The sequence below is a fragment of the Coregonus clupeaformis genome, chromosome 40 (assembly GCF_020615455.1).
Source record: "Coregonus clupeaformis isolate EN_2021a chromosome 40, ASM2061545v1, whole genome shotgun sequence".
Lineage (NCBI taxonomy): Eukaryota > Metazoa > Chordata > Actinopteri > Salmoniformes > Salmonidae > Coregonus > Coregonus clupeaformis.
The window spans coordinates 35,203,096-35,222,221 of NC_059231.1; the positions used below are offsets into that span (position 1 = coordinate 35,203,096).

At 44.0% G+C, this 19,126-nt stretch overlaps 1 pseudogene; it reads left to right on the plus strand.

Moving 5' to 3' along the window:
* LOC121555118 overlaps positions 1 to 15,808 on the plus strand; it is a 64,410-nt pseudogene extending 48,602 nt beyond the window's left edge.
* The last annotated feature ends 3,318 nt before the right edge of the window (positions 15,809 to 19,126 follow it).

The window sequence follows — 19,126 nt, forward strand, 5'->3', positions numbered from 1 at the left end:
AGGATATGGCTGGGAAACTCAAGGAACTACGATTTCAAGAGAGAATACTGTTGTGTAGAAATAATTTAGTTTTAAGCTAATGTTTATCAGTCAAATAGGCTACATATTTGAAAACAATTGCAGCCTACCTGTGTTGATTTCGATCATAGGCATATAGTCTAGACAGGCTAAGGCTGGGAAACTCGAGGGACTCCGATTTCAAGAGAGAATACTATTATGTAGACGAACGAGACTAGCTAAATTCTTTACAAACTGCTCGGGTGTATTAGCTACAACTGTCCTCATGTTCGCGAGCTAACATAACAACTGTTTAGAGCAGGCAGGTACGGTGACTCCGTAGGACATATAAGGTGAGTCAAAAGGAACACACAACAATAATTCACAAGGGCTACATAGCGAATGTAACAAATGTGACCGACCAGCTCAAATCGGTCTTATGTAGCAACATTTGAAATTGTGGTTTTTACATTGGATAAAAGTAGAGACTCAGAGCTACAAAATGGCATATCATACACTACAGTTGAGGAACAATGGGAAAGTCATTTTGCTTTGAAAGTTGATAAAATGTAGTAAACTCACTTTTGAGAAAATGGCCTTTGAATGTTTTGGTACTACTATTGGAGAGCCCTTCTTTGTCTACACCCTTTCAGCATCGTTCACACCCTCTTAAGCTTTAGCCCACCCATCTCTTGAAAAGTTGATCTGAGCGTTCTGTACTAACATGCTAGCTACTTCCAGACATCTAAAGTGAGAGAGAACAGCTCACTGAACATTACTCGCCCTAGCAGAGCTGGTAAGGCTGTTATGTTATCCAGAGCGTTGGTGACTGCAACTGTGCTATCAGATTGTCCGTTCGTAAATTCTGAGCGTTTCGCGGACACTTTGGCCAATGAGTAGGGTTGATCCGAACATTCTGACATCTCAACGACAATCAAGCACCCAAGCTAACTGGCTAACATTGGCTAGCTACTTCCAGACACATAATGAGAGACCACCCCACTCCGACCAGTTTACTCGCCCTAGCAGAGCTGGTTAGGCTGTTTTCATGTTATCCAGAGCGTTGGTGACTGTAATTGTGCTGCCGGCAACAATTTAATTATGCTTTTTTGCCGATGTTTACTGACACTGGCCATATTCAATGGGTGTTGAGCGTTCGTAAATTCATCAGTTATTCTGCGCTCTGGCACACTAAGATGAGAGTCTTTTGTTAAGACATGTAGCTAGATAGCTAGCTAGGTAAACAATGAATCCCAATGCATGATGTAACGTTAGTTAGTCAGCCAGCCAGCTAACGTTAGCTAGCTAGCTAACAGTACACTTTAACTTGAAATGAAAATACTTTATCTCAAAATTAGAAACGTGTAATATCTGGAAATGTAGCTAGCTAGACTATCTTACCCGTGTTCTGAAATCGGAGTAGATAGCCAGAGCGAATTTACCAGCTAATAAAGTTGCAGTGACATTCTATTGAAATGGATACTTGCATAGTGGAGTCTTTTGTTAAGACGTAGCTAGCTAGCTAGCTAGCTAAACAATGAACCATAATCACAACTCATGACGTTACTACCCTGCATGAATCTGCAGGTAGCTAACCAACCAGGTTCAATGTTGGCTAGCTAACATTAGGCTATAACTAGTCAAGCAAATGTGTCTGAAATACGAAGAATAAGATCATACACATAACGTTAGCTAGTGAGCCGGCCAGCTAACATTAGCTAGCTAACAGTACACTTTAACTTGAAATGAAACCACTTTGTCAAAATTAGAAACGTGTAATATCTGAAAATGTAGCTACTAGACTATCTTACCCGTATACATCATGGTTGGACATGTCTCCTGTCGGATGCCATGGTTGCCCTTAGTTTGAAGATGTAATCTGGACAGGTGTTTTATCCATCTCCTTAGCTATCATACACGAATTCCACTGATTTTAAAACTCGGTCCTCCAGAAAGTGGAGAGCATACACATGACGTTAGCTAGCGAGCCAGCCTAACTAGCTAGCTAGCTAACAGTACAATTTAACTTGACATTAGGTTTATGCAGTTTTACTACGCAATACTTGTTTTTTTAAAGCAGCGTTAGACAGGATTACCTAGGCATACTGTCCAGCTCAAATAAACAGAAGCGTGCTATATCTGGCAGACCAATCCAAACTCATCTCTCGGCCAACTCGGCCAATTTTGATGCCGTGGACGGCGTCTCTCTGTGTGATTTGGGCTGTAGATTCTGTTGATGCTCGCAGCCCGTCTGTTTTCTCTCATTCACTCCTGTGCATTCTAATTCATTTGATTTGGGCTTTAAGTGTCCTTTCCTTTGACATGTTGTGCAAATTATTTTCAGCCTATGTTTCGATTCAGGCATGGGTTTTATTTAAATGTTATCATCCACCAGCATGACGATGTTTATTAATCTGAAACACCTGCTGCAAAGTTCTTCCTATTTGCGAATCGTCTGAGAGCCAAAGAGCTTTTCTCTGTAGCGCTCACTTGGGTTTCCACTAGATAAAACACCCACAAAGTCAAAATTGGCTTTATCGTACATATTCATGAAAATAAAATCAGCTTTTGGCTTTAATTTAAGGTTAAGCTTAGGGTTAAGGTGAGAGTTAGGTTCAAAATCTGATTTTAAGAAGAGTACATTTTGAATTACACAGGGTTTATGACTTTGTGGCTGTGTTAACTAGTGATGACCCTACACTTGGCCGCCTTGCCATGGAGCAAATTAAAATAGGTGGTGCAAACGAATGTCTTTGTACGTCCCCTTTTTTACCAGCAAATTATCATAATCCATTGGATAATTTGTAAAGTTTCACGTATTTTTGAGCTAGTCTGCATATTTTTTTTTTCGTTTTATAAATGGTAAAATTGCGTGATATGATTGCATTTTACCACCCCGCTCCACCTGTCGCCCCAAGATTAATGGTTTTAACCTCTAATGGTGTCCCGGGTGTGCAAGGTTTGCTCATTTTCGACCATTCCATTGATCCTAAAGGTAAATTAAAAAAAGTGTTTAACAAGTCACATAATAAGTTGCATGGACTCACTCTGTGTGCAATAATAGTCTTTTACATGATTTTTGATTGACTACCTCATCTCTGTACTCCCTCAGTCGAGCAGTGAATTTCAAACACAGATTCAAGCACAAAGACCAGGGAGGTTTTCCAATGCCTCGCAAAGAAGGGCACTTATTGGTAGATGGGTCAAAATAAAAAAACAGACATTGAATATCCCTTTGAGCATGGTGAAGTTATTAATTATACTTTGGATGGTGTATCAATACACCCAGTCACTACAAAGATACAGGCGTCCTTCCTAACTCAGTTGCCGCTCAGGATTTCACCATGAGGCCAATAGTGACTTTAAAACAGTTACAGAGTTGAATAGCTGTGATAGGAGAAAACGGAAGAAGGATCAACAACATTGTTGTCACGTACGTTGAGGACAGGATTGGACCAAGGTGCAGCGTGGAATGCATACATGTTTATTCACTAAGTTAACACACGACAAAACAACAAAAGCAACGTAACGTGAAGCTCACAATGGCTACACACAAACAAGCCAAACAAGAGTTAAGATCCCACAACATAGGTAGGCAAAATAGCTACCTAAGTATGATCCCAAATCAGAGACAACGAACGACAGCTGCCTCTGATTGGGAACCACAACCGGCCAACATAGAAATACCAAACATAGATATTCACACCCTGACCAAACCAACTAGCAAACTCTATGTCAGGGCGTGACAGTCCCCCCAAAGGTGCGGACTCTGGCCGCAAAACCTACCTTAACAGGGGAGGGTCCGGGTGGGAATCTAGCCTCGGTGGCGGCTCCGGCTCCGGGCGTGACGTCGTCTCCCTTTCTGCCTCCCCGTTGCACCCCTGGTCCGATGCTTCCCCTCTCAGTCCTCCCACGATGCACCAAGCCCTGTCTGGACCCTGGTGTGGGAGGCCCCGACCCTGGAGAGGGGCCGACGTCTGGGCCTGGACCGGCAATCCCCCCGCGATGCACCAAGCCCTGTCTGGACCCTGGTGTGGGAGGCCCCGACCCTGGAGAGGGGTTGACGTCTGGTTCTGGAGTGGAGCCGCTGACCGGAGCTGAACAGGACCCCGGTGGAGCAGACTGCTCTGGCTCTGGACTGGAGCAGCTGACCAGGGCTGGACTAGGCACCGGTAGAGCGGACTGCTCTGTCACTGGAGTGGAGCCGCTGACCGGAGCTGAACTGGACCCCGGTGGAGCGAACTGCTTTGGCTCTGGACTGGAGCAGCTGACCAGAGCTGGACTGGGCACTGGTGGAGCGGACTGCTCTGGCACTGGAGTAGAGCAGCTGACCGGAGCTGGACTGGGCACCAGTGGAGCAAACTGCTCTGGCACTGGAGTGGAGCAGCTGACCGGAGCTGGACTAAACACCGGTGGAGCGGACTACTCTGGCACCGGAGTGGAGCAGCTGACCGGAGCTGGACTAGACACCTGTGGAGCGGACTACTCTGGCACAGGAGTGGAGCAGTTGACCAGAACTGGAGTAGGTACCAGTGGAGCGGACTGCTCTGGCACCAGTCATACCGGGCTGGGGACACGCACCACTGGTCTGGTGCGAGGAACAGGCACGGGCCGCACCGGGCTGGGAACACGCACCACTGGTCTGGTGCGAGGAACAGGCACGGGCCGCACCGGGCTGGGAACACGCACCACTGGTCTGGTGCGAGGAGCAGGCACGGGGCGTACCGGGCTGGCGGCACACACCACTGGTTTGGTGCGGGGATTAGGCATGGGCCGTGCCGGACTGGAGACACACACAACTGGTTTGGTGCGGGGAGCAGGCAAGGGGCGTACCGGGCTGGCGACACGCACCACTAGTTTGGTGCGAGGAGCAGGCACGGGGCGTACCGGGCTGGCGACACGCACCACTGGTTTGGTGCGGGGAGCAGGTGCGGGCCGTACCGGACAGGATACACGCACCACTGGTTTGGTGAGGGGAGCAGGTACGGGCCGTACTGGACTGGATACACGCACCACTGGTTTGGTGCAGGGAGTAGGTACGGGGCGTACCGGTTCTGGCGACACGCATCACTGGTTTGGTGCGAGGAGCAGGTACGGGCCGTACCGGACTGGATACACGCACCACTGGTTTGGTGCGACACGCACCACTGGTTTTGTGCGGGGAGCAGGTACGGGCTGTACTGGACTGGCGACACGCACCACTGGTTTGGTGTGGGGTGCAGGTACGGGGCGTACCGGGCTTGCGACACGCACCACTGGTTTGGTGCGGGGAGCAGGCATGGGGCTTACCGGGCTGGCGACACGCACCACTGGTTTGGTGCGGGGAGCAGGTACGGGCCGTACTGGACTGGATACACGCACCACTGGTTTGATGCGGGGAGCAGGTACGGGGCGTACCGGGCTGGCGACACGCACCATTGGTTTGGTGCGAGATGCAGGCATGGGCCGTGCCGGACTGGAGACACGTACCACTGGTTTGGTGCGAGGAGCAGGCATGGGGCTTACCGGGCTGGCGACACGCACCACTGGTTTGGTGCGGGGAGCAGGTACGGGCCGTACTGGACTGGATACACGCACCACTGGTTTGGTGCGGGGAGCAGGTACGGGGCGTACCGGGCTGGCGACACGCACCATTGGTTTGGTGCGAGATGTAGGCACGGGCCGTGCCGGACTGGAGACACGTACCACTGGTTTGGTGCGAGGAGCAGGCACGGGCCGTGCCGGACTGGAGACACGCACCACCGGTTTGGTGCGAGAAGCAGGCACAGGCCGTACCGGTCTGTGAAGGCGCACTGGCGGCACAGTGCGTAAAGCCGGCGCATAGCCTGGTGCCTGCACGGACACACTCTCCTCAAAGCGAGTGCGGGAAGTTGGCTCTGCTAAACCTGGCTCCGCCAGCCTCTGCTCTAAGGCCCGAGCTCTCTGCTGCTGGAGGGTTAACTCCTCTCTCAGCTCCCCCTGTTGCCTGGCCAGCTCCTCTCTCCGTGCATCCACTAATTCCTTCTCCCTTTGGGCCTCCTGCAGCGCCTCCTTCTGAAGTGAGAGCTCCTGCTCCCTCTTCTCTAACAGCCCCCGTAATGTGGTGGCCTCCTCTCTCATACTGCTGATCCGCAGGTCTTGGAGGACCTCTACAACAGCGGCCTCCTCCTCCACAGTCAGCCCTTTCACGGCCTCCTGCTGCTTCGTCGACCACCCCGTGTGCCCCCCCCCCAACATTTTTCTTGGGGTTGCCTCTCGGGTCTCCTTCGTCGTTTCACATTTTGGAGTCGCCGTCGATCCGGACTCCAGCCCTCCTCCATTACCTCAACGTAACGGACGGCTTCCTACTCTGTAATTTTCCCCCAACCGAGGAGGACATCTACCAATGTTGCTTCCCGCTGTGTCCAGGGTGTTTGCTCCTCCTGGGCGCGCTGCTTGGTCCGTTGGTGGTGGGATCTTCTGTCATGTACGTTGAGTACAGGATTGGACCAAGGTGCAGCGTGGAATGCATACATGTTTATTCACTAAGTTAACACACGACAAAACAACAAAAGCAACGTACCGTGAAGCTCACAATGGCTACACACAAACAAGCCAAACAAGAGTCAAGATCCCACAACATAGGTAGGCAAAATGGCTACCTAAGTATGATCCCCAATCATAGACAACGAACGACAGCTGCCTCTGATTGGGAACCACACCCGGCCAACATAGATATACCAAACATAGATATTCACATCACATAGATATTTACACCCTGACCAAACCAACTAGCGAACTCTATGTCAGGGCGTGACAATTGTAGTTACTTCCACAATACTAACCTAATTGACAGAGTGAAAAGAAGGAAGCCTGTACAGAATACAAATATTTCAAAACATGCATCCTGCTTGCAACAAGGCACTAAAGTAATACTGCAAAAAATGTGGCAAAGCAATTACATTTTTGTCCTGAATACAAAGTGTTATGCTTGGGGCAAATCCAATTCAACACATTACTGAGTACCACTCTCCATATTTTCAAGCATAGTGGTGGCTGCATCATGTTATGCGTATGCTTGTAATTGTTAAGGACTGTGGAGTTTTTCAGGGTAAAAATATCCTAGAGGAAAGCCTGGTTCAGTCTGCTTTCCACCAGACACTGGGAGATTCATTCACCTTTCAGCAGGACAATAACCTAAAACACATGGCCAAATCTACACTGGAGTTACTTACCAAGAAGACAGTGAATGTTCCTAAGTGGCCGAGTTATAGTTTTGACTTAAATCTACTTGAAAATGGACCGGAAAATGGTTGTCTAGCAACGATCAACAACCAATTTGACAGAGCTTGAAGAATTTTTAAAAGAATAATGGACAAAAGTTGCACAATCCAGGTGTGGAAATCTCCCTGCCAAAGGTGTATTGACTCAGGGTTATGAATACTTATGTAAATGAGATATTTCTGTATTTCATTTTCAATAAATTAGCAAACATTTCTAAAAACATGTTTTTACTTTGTCATTATGGGGTATTGTGTGTAGATGGGTGAGACATTTTTTTAAAAATCAGTTTTGAATTCAGGCTGTAACACAACAAAATGTGGGGTATGACTATTTTCTGAAGGCACTGTAGCTAGCTAGCTTGCTGAAATGATAACAGAGAGAATAAAGAATATAGCTACAGTGAGGGAAAAAAGTATTTGATCCCCTGCTGATTTTGTACGTTTGCCCACTCACAAAGACATGATCAGTCTATAATTTTAATGGTAGGTTTATTTGAACAGTGAGAGACAGAATAACAACAAAAAAATCCAGAAAAACGCATGTCAAAAATGTTATGAATTGATTTGCATTTTGATGAGGGAAATAAGTATTTGACCCCTCTGCAAAACATGACTTAGTACTTGGTGGCAAAACCCTTGTTGGCAATCACAGAGGTCAGACGTTTCTTGTAGTTGGCCACCAGGTTTGCACACATCTCAGGAGGGATTTTGTCCCACTCCTCTTTGCAGATCTTCTCCAAGTCATTAAGGTTTCGAGGCTGACGTTTGGCAACTCGAACCTTCAGCTCCCTCCACAGATTTTCTAAGGTCTGGAGACTGGATAGGCCACTCCAGGACCTTAATGTGCTTCTTCTTGAGCCACTCCTGTGTTGCCTTGGCCGTGTGTTTTGGGTCATTGTCATGCTGGAATACCCATCCACGACCCATTTTCAATGCCCTGGCTGAGGGAAGGGGATTCTCACCCAAGATTTGACGGACATGGCCCCGTCCATCGTCCCTTTGATGCGGTGAAGTTGACCTGTCCCCTTAGCAGAAAAACACCCCCAAAGCATAATGTTTCCACCTCCATGTTTGACGGTGGGGATGGTGTTCTTGGGGTCATAGGCAGCATTCCTCCTCCTCCAAACACAGCGAATTGAGTTGATGCCAAAGAGCTCGATTTTGGTCTCATCTGACCACAACACTTTCACCCAGTTCTCCTCTGAATCATTCAGATGTTCATTGGCAAACTTCAGACGGGCCTGTATACAGTGGGGGAAAAAAGTATTTAGTCAGCCACTAATTGTGCAAGTTCTCCCACTTAAAAAGATGAGAGAGGCCTGTAATTTGCATTATAGGTACACGTCAACTATGACAGACAAAATGAGAGAAAAAAAATCCAGAAAATCACATTGTAGCATTTTTAATGAATTTATTTGCAAATTATGGTGGAAAATAAGTATTTGGTCAATAACAAAAGTTTCTCAATATTTTGTTATATACACTTTGTTGGCAATGACACAGGTCAAACGTTTTCTGTAAGTCTTCACAAGGTTTTCACACACTGTTGCTGGTATTTTGGCCCATTCCTCCATGCAGATCTCCTCTAGAGCAGTGATGTTTTGGGGCTGTCGCTGGGCAACACGGACTTTCAACTCCCTCCAAAGATTTTCTATGGGGTTGAGATCAGGAGACTGGCTAGGCAACTCCAGGACCTTGAAATGCTTCTTACGAAGCCACTCCTTCGTTGCCCGGGCGGTGTGTTTGGGATCATTGTCATGCTGAAAGACCCAGCCACGTTTCATCTTCAATGCCCTTGCTGATGGAAGGAGGTTTTCACTCAAAATCTCACGATACATGGCCCCATTCATTCTTTCCTTTACACGGATCAGTCATCCTGGTCCCTTTGCAGAAAAAACAGCCCCAAATCATGATGTTTCCACCCCCCATGCTTCACAGTAGGTATTGTGTTCTTTGGATGCAACTCAGCATTCTTTGTCCTCCAAACACGACGAGTTGAGTTTTTACCAAAAAAGTTCTATTTTGGTTTCATCTGACCATATGACATTCTCCCAATCCTCTTCTGGATCATCCAAATGCACTCTAGCAAACTTCAGATGGGTCTGGACATGTACTGGCTTAAGCAGGGGGACACGTCTGGCACTGCAGGATTTGAGTCCCTGGCAGCGTAGTGTGTTACTGATGGTAGGCTTTGTTACTTTGGTCCCAGCTCTCTGCAGGTCATTCACTAGGTCCCCCCGTGTGGTTCTGGGATTTTTGCTCACCGTTCTTGTGATCATTTTGACCCCACGGGGTGAGATCTTGCGTGGAGCCCCAGATCAAGGGAGATTATCAGATCATTATCTTGTATGTCTTCCATTTCCTAATAATTGCTCCCACAGTTGATTTATTCAAACCAAGCTGCTTACCTATTGCAGATTCAGTCTTCCCAGCCTGGTGCAGGTCTACAATTTTGTTTCTGGTGTCCTTTGACAGCTCTTTGGTCTTGGCCATAGTGGAGTTTGGAGTGTGACTGTTTGAGGTTGTGGACAGGTGTCTTTTATACTGATAACAAGTTCAAACAGGTGCCATTAATACAGGTAATGAGTGGAGGACAGAGGAGCCTCTTAAAGAAGAAGTTACAGGTCTGTGAGAGCCAGAAATGTTGCTTGTTTGTAGGTGACCAAATACTTATTTTCCACCATAATTTGCAAATAAATTCATTAAAAATCCTACAATGTGATTTTCTTGATTTTTTTTTCTCAATTTGTCTGTCATAGTTGACGTGTACCTATGATGAAAACTACAGGCCTCTCTCATCTTTTTAAGTGGGAGAACTTGCACAATTGGTGGCTGACTAAATACTTTTTTTTCCCCACTGTATGTGCTTTCTTGAGCAGGGGACCTTGCGGGCACTGCAGGATTTCAGTCCTTCACGGCGTAGTGTGTTACCAATTGTTTTCTTGGTGACTATGGTCCCAGCTGCCTTGAGATCATTGACAAGATCCTCCCGTGTAGTTCTGGGCTGATTCCTCACCGTTCTCATGGTCATTGCAACTCCACAAGGTGAGATCTTGCATGGAGCCCATTGGCCAAGGGAGATTGACAGTTCTTTAGTGTTTCTACCATTTGCGAATAATCGCACCAACTGTTGTCACCTTCTCACCAAGCTGCTTGGCAATGATCTTGTAGCCCATTCCAGGCTTGTGTAGGTCTACAATCTTGTCCCTGACATCCTTGGAGAGCTCTTTGGTCTTGGCCATGGTGGAGAGTTTGGAATCTGATTGATTGATTGCTTCTGTGGACAGGTGTCTTTTATACAGGTAACAAACTGAGATAAGGAGCACTTCCTTTAAGAGTGTGCTCCTAATCTCAGCTCGTTACCTATATAAAAGACACCTGGGAGCCAGAAATCATTCTGATTGAGATGGGGTCAAATACTTATTTCCCTCATTAAAATGCAAATCAATTTATAACATTTTTGACATGCTTTTTTCTGGATTTTTTTGTTGTTATTCTGTCTCTCACTGTTCAAATAAACATACCATTAAAATTATAGACTGATCATTTCTTTGTCAGTGGGCAAACGTACAAAATCAGCAGGGGATCAAATACTTTTTTCCCTCACTGTATTTGATAATGTCTGTGTGCATGTCTAAATATTAATGATGTATGGTATCCGACATGGTTTCACTTGAACTATCAAACGGCAAGAGTCAGACAAACGTCAACCCTCAACATGTCAACAGCTTGTATAGGCATGGTTTAGCTGAGACTCATTTCTTTACAGGTAGGCTGGTAGTCTTTTTCTGAAATAATTATTTTAACTTACACTATGCCCGTCTTAACTGAAATGGTGCTCACATAACTTTCATTAGCTGGTTAAAGTTAGCATGCTAGCTAGTTACACTGACATCTGTCAGTCAGTGCCCAATTTGTTCTCTGCTACACGTGGAAATCACCACAACGTTCCCACCCCCAATTCCTGAATATGTATTAGCAAGCCTGCATCAGTCTTCGAGGTGGAACCTAAACGAGAATTTCCGCTCTAGGACAGGAATTACTCGAAATAGGTGAGGCAACTTCCTCTGAGCGGGGCCTTTCAATGTGCTGAGAATGTTCCAAAGCCAAGCAATTATTCCAAAGCCAAGAAACTGGTGGGAATGGTGTATGCAAAATAACCATAGCACAACCACGCTCTCACCAAGCTCTAAGAAACATATGGTTCTCAGAACATTATGTGCTAACTGGGTTATTAGCTGAATGTAGTTGGTGAACCATATCATTTCTGTATGGTGTTTTAAAAGCAAAATCTGCATACCTCGTATACTACCTTTGAACAACAGAGATTGTCTTCCTGAGGACCATCGCACCTGCCAACCCAGCTCCCTTCTCAACATCTGCTGATGTCTTTCTTGACATACTGGCCGATGACAACCAGTTCTCCTTTGATGTTGTAAAGCGCTCTCAAAATGACATGATTATGGGTGAGTAGAGAGGGAGTCAAGTGCTACGCAGTCATTCAAAACAGGAGAGAGAGTAAGAGAGAGAGAATGAGAGAGACAGAGACCGAAGAAGAACATGTGAACAACAAGTTCAGTGAGTAAGAATACTCAAATGCTAGTTTCAGCCCTAGTTTCTCTTTGGCAATATCCAAGCAAGCTAGAATATCACCAGGGCTCCACTGAGAGAAATAGACTTGACAGACACAGGGAATTTCTGCTCCCTTACAATCAATATGTGACCGACCGGCTCAAATCGGTCTTATGTAGCAAAATTAGAAGTTTTGTTTTTTACATTGGATAAAAGTAGAGACTCAGAGCTACAAAATGGTATATCATACACTACAGTTGAGGAACAATGGGAAAGTAATTTTGCTTTGAAAGTTGATAAACTTGTAAGCTCACTTTTGAGAAAATGGCCTTTGAATCTTTTGGTACTACTACTGGAGAGCCCTTCTTTGTCAACACCCATTCAACATCGTTCACACCCTCTTAAGCTTTAGCCCCACCCATCTCTTTAAGGGTTGATCCGAGTGTTCTGTACTAACAACAGAAGTCAAGCACCCAAGCTAACTTGCTAGCTACTTCCAGAACAAATGACAGAACAGCTCACTGATCATTACTTGCCCTAGCAGAGCTGGTTAGGCTGTTATGTTATCCAGAGCATTGGTGACTGCAACTGTGCTGTCAGATTGTTTGTTCGTAAATTCAAAACGTGTGGCTCTCGGAGCGTTCAGAGCGCACACCGGATGCTCTGGCCGATAAGTAGGGTTGATCCGAACGTTCTGACCTCACAATGGCAGTCAAGCACCCAAGCTAACTGGCTGACATTGACTAGCTTGCTAGCTACTTCCCGACACATAATGAGAGAACACCCCACTCTGACCATTTTACTCGCCCTAGCAGAGCTGGTTAGGCTGTTTTCATGTTATCCAGAGCGTTGGTGAGTGTAACTGTGCTGCTGGCAACAATTTAATTACGCTTTTTTGTCGATGTTTACTGACACCGGCCATATTCAACAGGTGTTGAGCGTTCGTAAATTCATCAGTTATTCTGCGCTCTGGCACACTCAGACGAGAGTGCTCTGAAATCGGAGTAGATAGCTAGACTGAATTTACGAACGCACCTGAAATGGTTACATGAATAGTGTAGTCTTTTGTTAAGATGTAGCTAACTAGCTAGGTAAGCAATGAACCATAATCACAACTCATGACGTTACTACCCTGCATGAATCTGCAGGTAGCTAACCAACCAGGTTCAATGTTAGCTAGCTAACATTAGGCTATAGCTAGCCAAGCAAATGGCTCTTTCTGTCAAAATTAGAAACTTGTAATATCTGAAAATGTAGCTAGCTAGACTATCTTACCCGTATACATCATTCATAGATGGATGCGTCTCCTGTCGGATGCCATGGTTGCCCTTAGTTTGAAGATGTAATCCAGAGACCAGTGTTTTCTCCATCTCCTTAGCTATCATACTCGAATTCCACTGATTTCAAAACTCAGTCCTCCAGAAAGTGGAGAGCAACACTTATGCAGTTTTAATACACAATATACAGTGGGGAAAAAAAGTATTTAGTCAGCCACCAATTGTGCAAGTTCTCCCACTTAAAAAGATGAGAGAGGCCTGTAATTTTCATCATAGGTACACGTCAACTATGACAGACAAATTGTGGAAAAAAATCCAGAAAATCACATTGTAGGATTTTTTTATGAATTTATTTGCAAATTATGGTGGAAAATAAGTATTTGGTCACCTACAAACAAGCAAGATTTCTGGCTCTCACAGACCTGTAACTTCTTCTTTAAGAGGCTCCTCTGTCCTCCACTCGTTACCTGTATTAATGGCACCTGTTTGAACTTGTTATCAGTATAAAAGACACCTGTCCACAACCTCAAACAGTCACACTCCAAACTTCACTATGGCCAAGACCAAAGAGCTGTCAAAGGACACCAGAAACAAAATTGTAGACCTGCACCAGGCTGGGAAGACTGAATCTGCAATAGGTAAGCAGCTTAGTTTGAAGAAATCAACTGTGGGAGCAATTATTAGGAAATGGAAGACATACAAGACCACTGATAATCTCCCTCGATCTGGGGCTCCACGCAAGATCTCACCCCGTTTGGTCAAAATGATCACAAGAACGGTGAGCAAAAATCCCAGAACCACACGGGGGGACCTAGTGAATGACCTGCAGAGAGCTGGGACCAAAGTAACAAAGCCTACCATCAGTAACACACTACGCGCCAGAGACTCAAATCCTGCAGTGCCAGACGTGTCCCCCTGCTTAAGCCAGTACATGTCCAGGCCCGTCTTAAGTTTGGTAGAGTGCATTTGGATGATCCAGAAGAGGATTGGGAGAATGTCATATGGTCAGATGAAACCAAAATAGAACTTTTTGGTAAAAACTCAACTCAGTCGTGTTTGGAGCACAAAGAATGCTGAGTTGCATCCAAAGAACACCATACCTACTGTGAAGCATGGGGGTGGAAACATCATGCTTTGGGGCTGTTTTTTCTGCAAAGGGACAAGGACGACTGATCCGTGTAAAGGAAATAATGAATGGGGCCATCTATCGTGAGATTTTGAGTGAAAACCTCCTTCCATCAGCAAGGGCATTGAAGATGAAACGTGGCTGGGTCTTTCAGCATGACAATGATCCCAAACACACCGCCCGGGCAACGAAGGAGTGGCTTCGTAAGAAGCATTTCAAGGTCCTGGAGTGGCCTAGCCAGTCTCCAGATCTCAACCACATAGAAAATCTTTGGAGGGGAGTTGAAAGTCCGTGTTGCCCAGCGACAGCCCCAAACATCACTGCTCTAGAGGAGATCTGCATGGAGGAATGGGACAAAATACCAGCAACAGTGTGTGAAAACCTTGTGAAGACTTACAGAAAACGTTTGACCTGTGTCATTGCCAACAAAGGGTATATAACAAAAGTATTGAGAAACTTTTGTTATTGACCAAATACTTATTTTCCACCATAATTTGCAAATAAATTCATAAAAAATCCTATAATGTGATTTTCTGGATTTTTTTTCTCATTTTCTGTCATAGTTGACGTGTACCTATGATGAAAATTACAGGCCTCTCTCATCTTTTTAAGTGGGAGAACTTGCACAATTGGTGGCTGACTAAATAATTTTTTTCCCCACTGTATATATATTTTTAAGCCGCGTTAGACAGGATTACCTAGACATACTGACCAGCACAAATAGACAGAAGCGTGCTATATGGCAGACCAATCCAAACTCATCTCTCGGCATGTCCAGCACACTCATTATCTCAGCCAATCATGACTAGCGGGAGGGTTGCTGTCTACTTCTTTGGCTAAACCAACTAGGCTCGTAATTTAACAATTTTATTTGTATTTACAGATGGCATACAAGTTTGTTATTAAGGCACATGAAAGTTCACATGTTCGATAAGGCATTTCTGCCAAAAAACGCATTTGGATTATTTTTTTTAACGTTTCCGTTCAAACGGCTCTCATGTGATGTAGGGACCCGCGACATACGCCTAGTTTCCTGAAACGGGTCACATATTAATTTAAACAAGCCTCCCCAAATTCCTCTTGAATTCAGATAGGCTACTACTTAGTTTTGTGTCCCTCCTGGTTGCATCAGAAGCCAGAGAGAAGGTTAGGTTTTGGATTGTAAGGGATAATACAAGAAGACAAAGCCAGATATGACAAGAGGAGATTTAGCCAATATACAAATAGCAGTATTCCCATAGGCCCCTTTCAGATGTTTAATGTGGGCACATTTTTATTTTGAGAGTCCCTATACGCTCCTGACAAACTATCAATAGACCATTAGTAACATGTCAACTGCATAGTCTATTGATAGTTTATTGAGCATCTACTGTACATGAGTATTGGGTCTCTCAAAATAATGTTACCTAAATGTGTAACCAGAGTTATTCTCCTACCCAGGCTAATGTTTGTGTCTGTCTTTGTGTGGTCTTCAGGTGTTGTTAGGCAGGTGAAGCCCATCACTGGCCCTCTGAATGTCATCCTGGAGTTGGCAATGAACTACGTTAAGGAATATTGTTGTCGTCCACATCTTCATCTCAGAGTTTTGGTTTTGATAAATGAGAAACAAACGGTAAATGATTAATACACGTGTGCCACTGTGATGCAATGTTGACCTGTGGAATTGTATAATGTTATAACTATGACTTCTATAGATTTATGTGTAAATACCAGAATGTGAGAAATTCATTTTGAACACCATAATGATAAAAAAATGAAGGTATGAATATTGTTGTTGATGTATGGTTTACCTAATTTGATCAGTACCATCTTACTGTTGAGTAGAAACTGTATTTACTGTTAATGTTTGGTTTTTCATCATTGGGTTATAACATATTGCTATATATTTATTGTCTCTGTGTACTTTGACATCATATTATATTATTGTCTGTGGGTGAATTGGCCAGAAACTATAAGCCAGCTACATACATTAGCCAACACTATCCATTACAGAGGTTTTCAAACTGACCAACTCAGAGAGAAGGTTGGATGTCCTATTTTCACTGGTGCTAGAAACCTACACTTCCAATCTTTCTGCTTCTTAAAACACTAGTGAATAACATCCTATAGGGTTTGGTTACTGTTAGAACACTATCTATTAGCTGCTCAGGACATGGTCTAAGGAGGTTTAGTCTTATACCGTGTCCATCCCATAATTAACTTTCCCTCCATTCAACCGCCTTTTGCCAGTGCTTCTCTACCCCAGGCCAGAGTCAACACAGAATGTCCACAGACTGGAAATCAACAGACCCAAAATACTCTGCCACACTCATGAAAATTCAAAGGACATGGTTTCTCTTTGTTGTTGCAGCTGTAGCACTTGTCCCACAACTTGTCTAGGGAATAAAGATCAATTGATCCCCTAGTACTACTAGCCCTTTGAATGTATCAGTGTTTGATGTGGATGGGTGGCAGATGTCTGAGTGAAGTGGGATCAGACTTCTTATAATGTCAGGCAAATTAATGGAGCTACCTCCCAGATAGCACATTTGGTTACTTGGAAGTTGTGGGAACGTATGTTTTTTGTTTCACATTGGTTGTGGAAATGAAGCCATAACGTTTTACTCTGGTTCCCTGAAAGTTTTCTTGGGAGGTTTTATTAATGCTCTGAGAACGGAAAGTATAGGTAAGATTATCTATTATATTGACAAGATAGTCGAGTGAACGCTGTAACAGTGGAAAGATGTAAGGCAGGCAGGAGAAGGCGAGATCAGGTGGGACAATTCTAGCCAATGAGAGGGCAAATGCGCCTGTGAGCAATAGGCACAACTCCGATATAAAGTAGTTTTTTTCAATGTTGCCGAAATTCTTTCATCACTAGTTACCACAGCCACAAAGTACAAAATTAGCTTTGATTTAATTTAAGGTTAGGGGTAGGCATAAGGTTAGCAGTGTGGTTAGGGTTAAGGTTAGGTTTAAAATCAGATTTTAAGAACATTTTCAGAAATAGGCAGGGTTTAGCCATAATTCTGACTTTGTGGCTGTGGTAACTAGTGACTTACACTGAGTGGACAAAACATTAGGAACACCTTCCTAATATTGAGTTGCACCCCCTTTTGCCCTCAGAACAGCCTCAATTAATCAGGGAATGGACTCTACAAGGTGTCAAAAGCTTTCCACAGGGATGCTGGCCCATGTTGACTCCAATGCTTCCCACAGTTGTGTCAAGTTGATGGTGGACCATTCTTGATACACACTGGAAACTGTTGAGTGTGAAAAACCCAGCAGCATTGCAGTTCCTTACACAAACTATTGGACATTTTTTGTTAACTACTTAGATAACATAACAAACCAATTATATGAATTATGCATGTTGTAGAATGAAATGCCTATATGCCCTATATGCCTATTGATTAAGAACCAATTTAACAATAGTAGAGACATTTCTTTAGTGCAAATGCTGTACTTCTGAGAAAGGATGTGTAATGATGTCATGTCATAGTATTGTGAGGACCGAGGTAGAGTTACGAGATAATTGGTTTGGGGCCATGAAGTCTACATTCCTTATGTCAAAGGAGATTAGTGATGTTTATGGTAGTATGATTGATGGACAGGATGTAATGACCTGTGGCAAAGGGTAATAATAACAGAGAAAGGGAGTGCCTAAGATGGTTGCCAGATGTATGTGAAAGGAAGGATAACCAAGGGTTTGTAAGGGAGAGTGAATCTTTGTTCGATAGTTGGAAACAGCAAACGGCAAAGCTCTGTCAATTGTTGTCTCTAACCCTGTACCGACTAATAAAACATTTGTATTAACTTTCTAAAAAGTGTCTAATTATATTCTTACATCCTTGATTACTTTAATACCTGAGAAACTCATCATAACAGATTGGCGTCTTCACGAACTGGATACAGTCTACAGCTCAACTAACAGGTAAGCAGACTTTCATTCTATTATTATGTTAAAATATGCTTATCTGTGGTAAAGCTGAACTGTAACGAATGTTTAAAATTATATATTTTAAAGGGGGACAATGAGTGGTGTTGAGTTATGTAAGGGATGTAAGGAGAATATCAAATTGGACTATGATATGGTGTTATGATTCAAAGATAGTGTGTTTAAAGAACTGAGTAAAGGCAATAAGTGGAGAAACGAATAGGCGCAGGGCATCTATGATGTTAAGTACATCATGAAGAGAGAGTGGATTAATCCATTAATGTAAAACAGTACATTATAAAATGAATGGACTCAGGTAAACCCTTGATGTTAGATACGTCATAAAGAGTGGGCAAGGAACCCTTGATGGAATCTAGGATACATCATAAAATGGAATAGAGTGGGTTTTTAGTCCCGTAGTGTGTAAGACATTATAAAAGAATAGGTTACGGACCTTGTAGATGTTGGAGAACATCATAAAATTAAATAGATGGTGAAATACTCAAAACGGCCAGGAGAGGGAGCCGATGACATGTAACATTTGAATCATGACAAGTTAGAAATTTCATGCAAAACATTTAATTACTAATATTGTATAAACTAATATACACGAGGATGGGGAGTCAATTCAGTATACCGAATACGGGCAAGACAGTGACAATAAATAATAAATCAGAGCTAGATTTGCCTAGAAGGGAAAGAAAGGCTATGACGAAATTGTTACAGACAAATCCGCATCTCAAACATATCTCTTTAAAAAATATAGAGAATCAAACACCGCGTGATTGGATGTTAATTAAATTAGTTTTTTTTATGTGGAACCATATCTTAGTGATTTATCAGCATGGACAGATAATGACTATCCTCTTGATGGTAGTTTTAAAAGGGATAATTTACAAGTAGCACAGAAATATTTAGTTTATAATACAGCGATAAGCAACCCGAAATGGGATTTAGATTACATGAAAGAAGTATACACAGCATGGGATTTAATGAG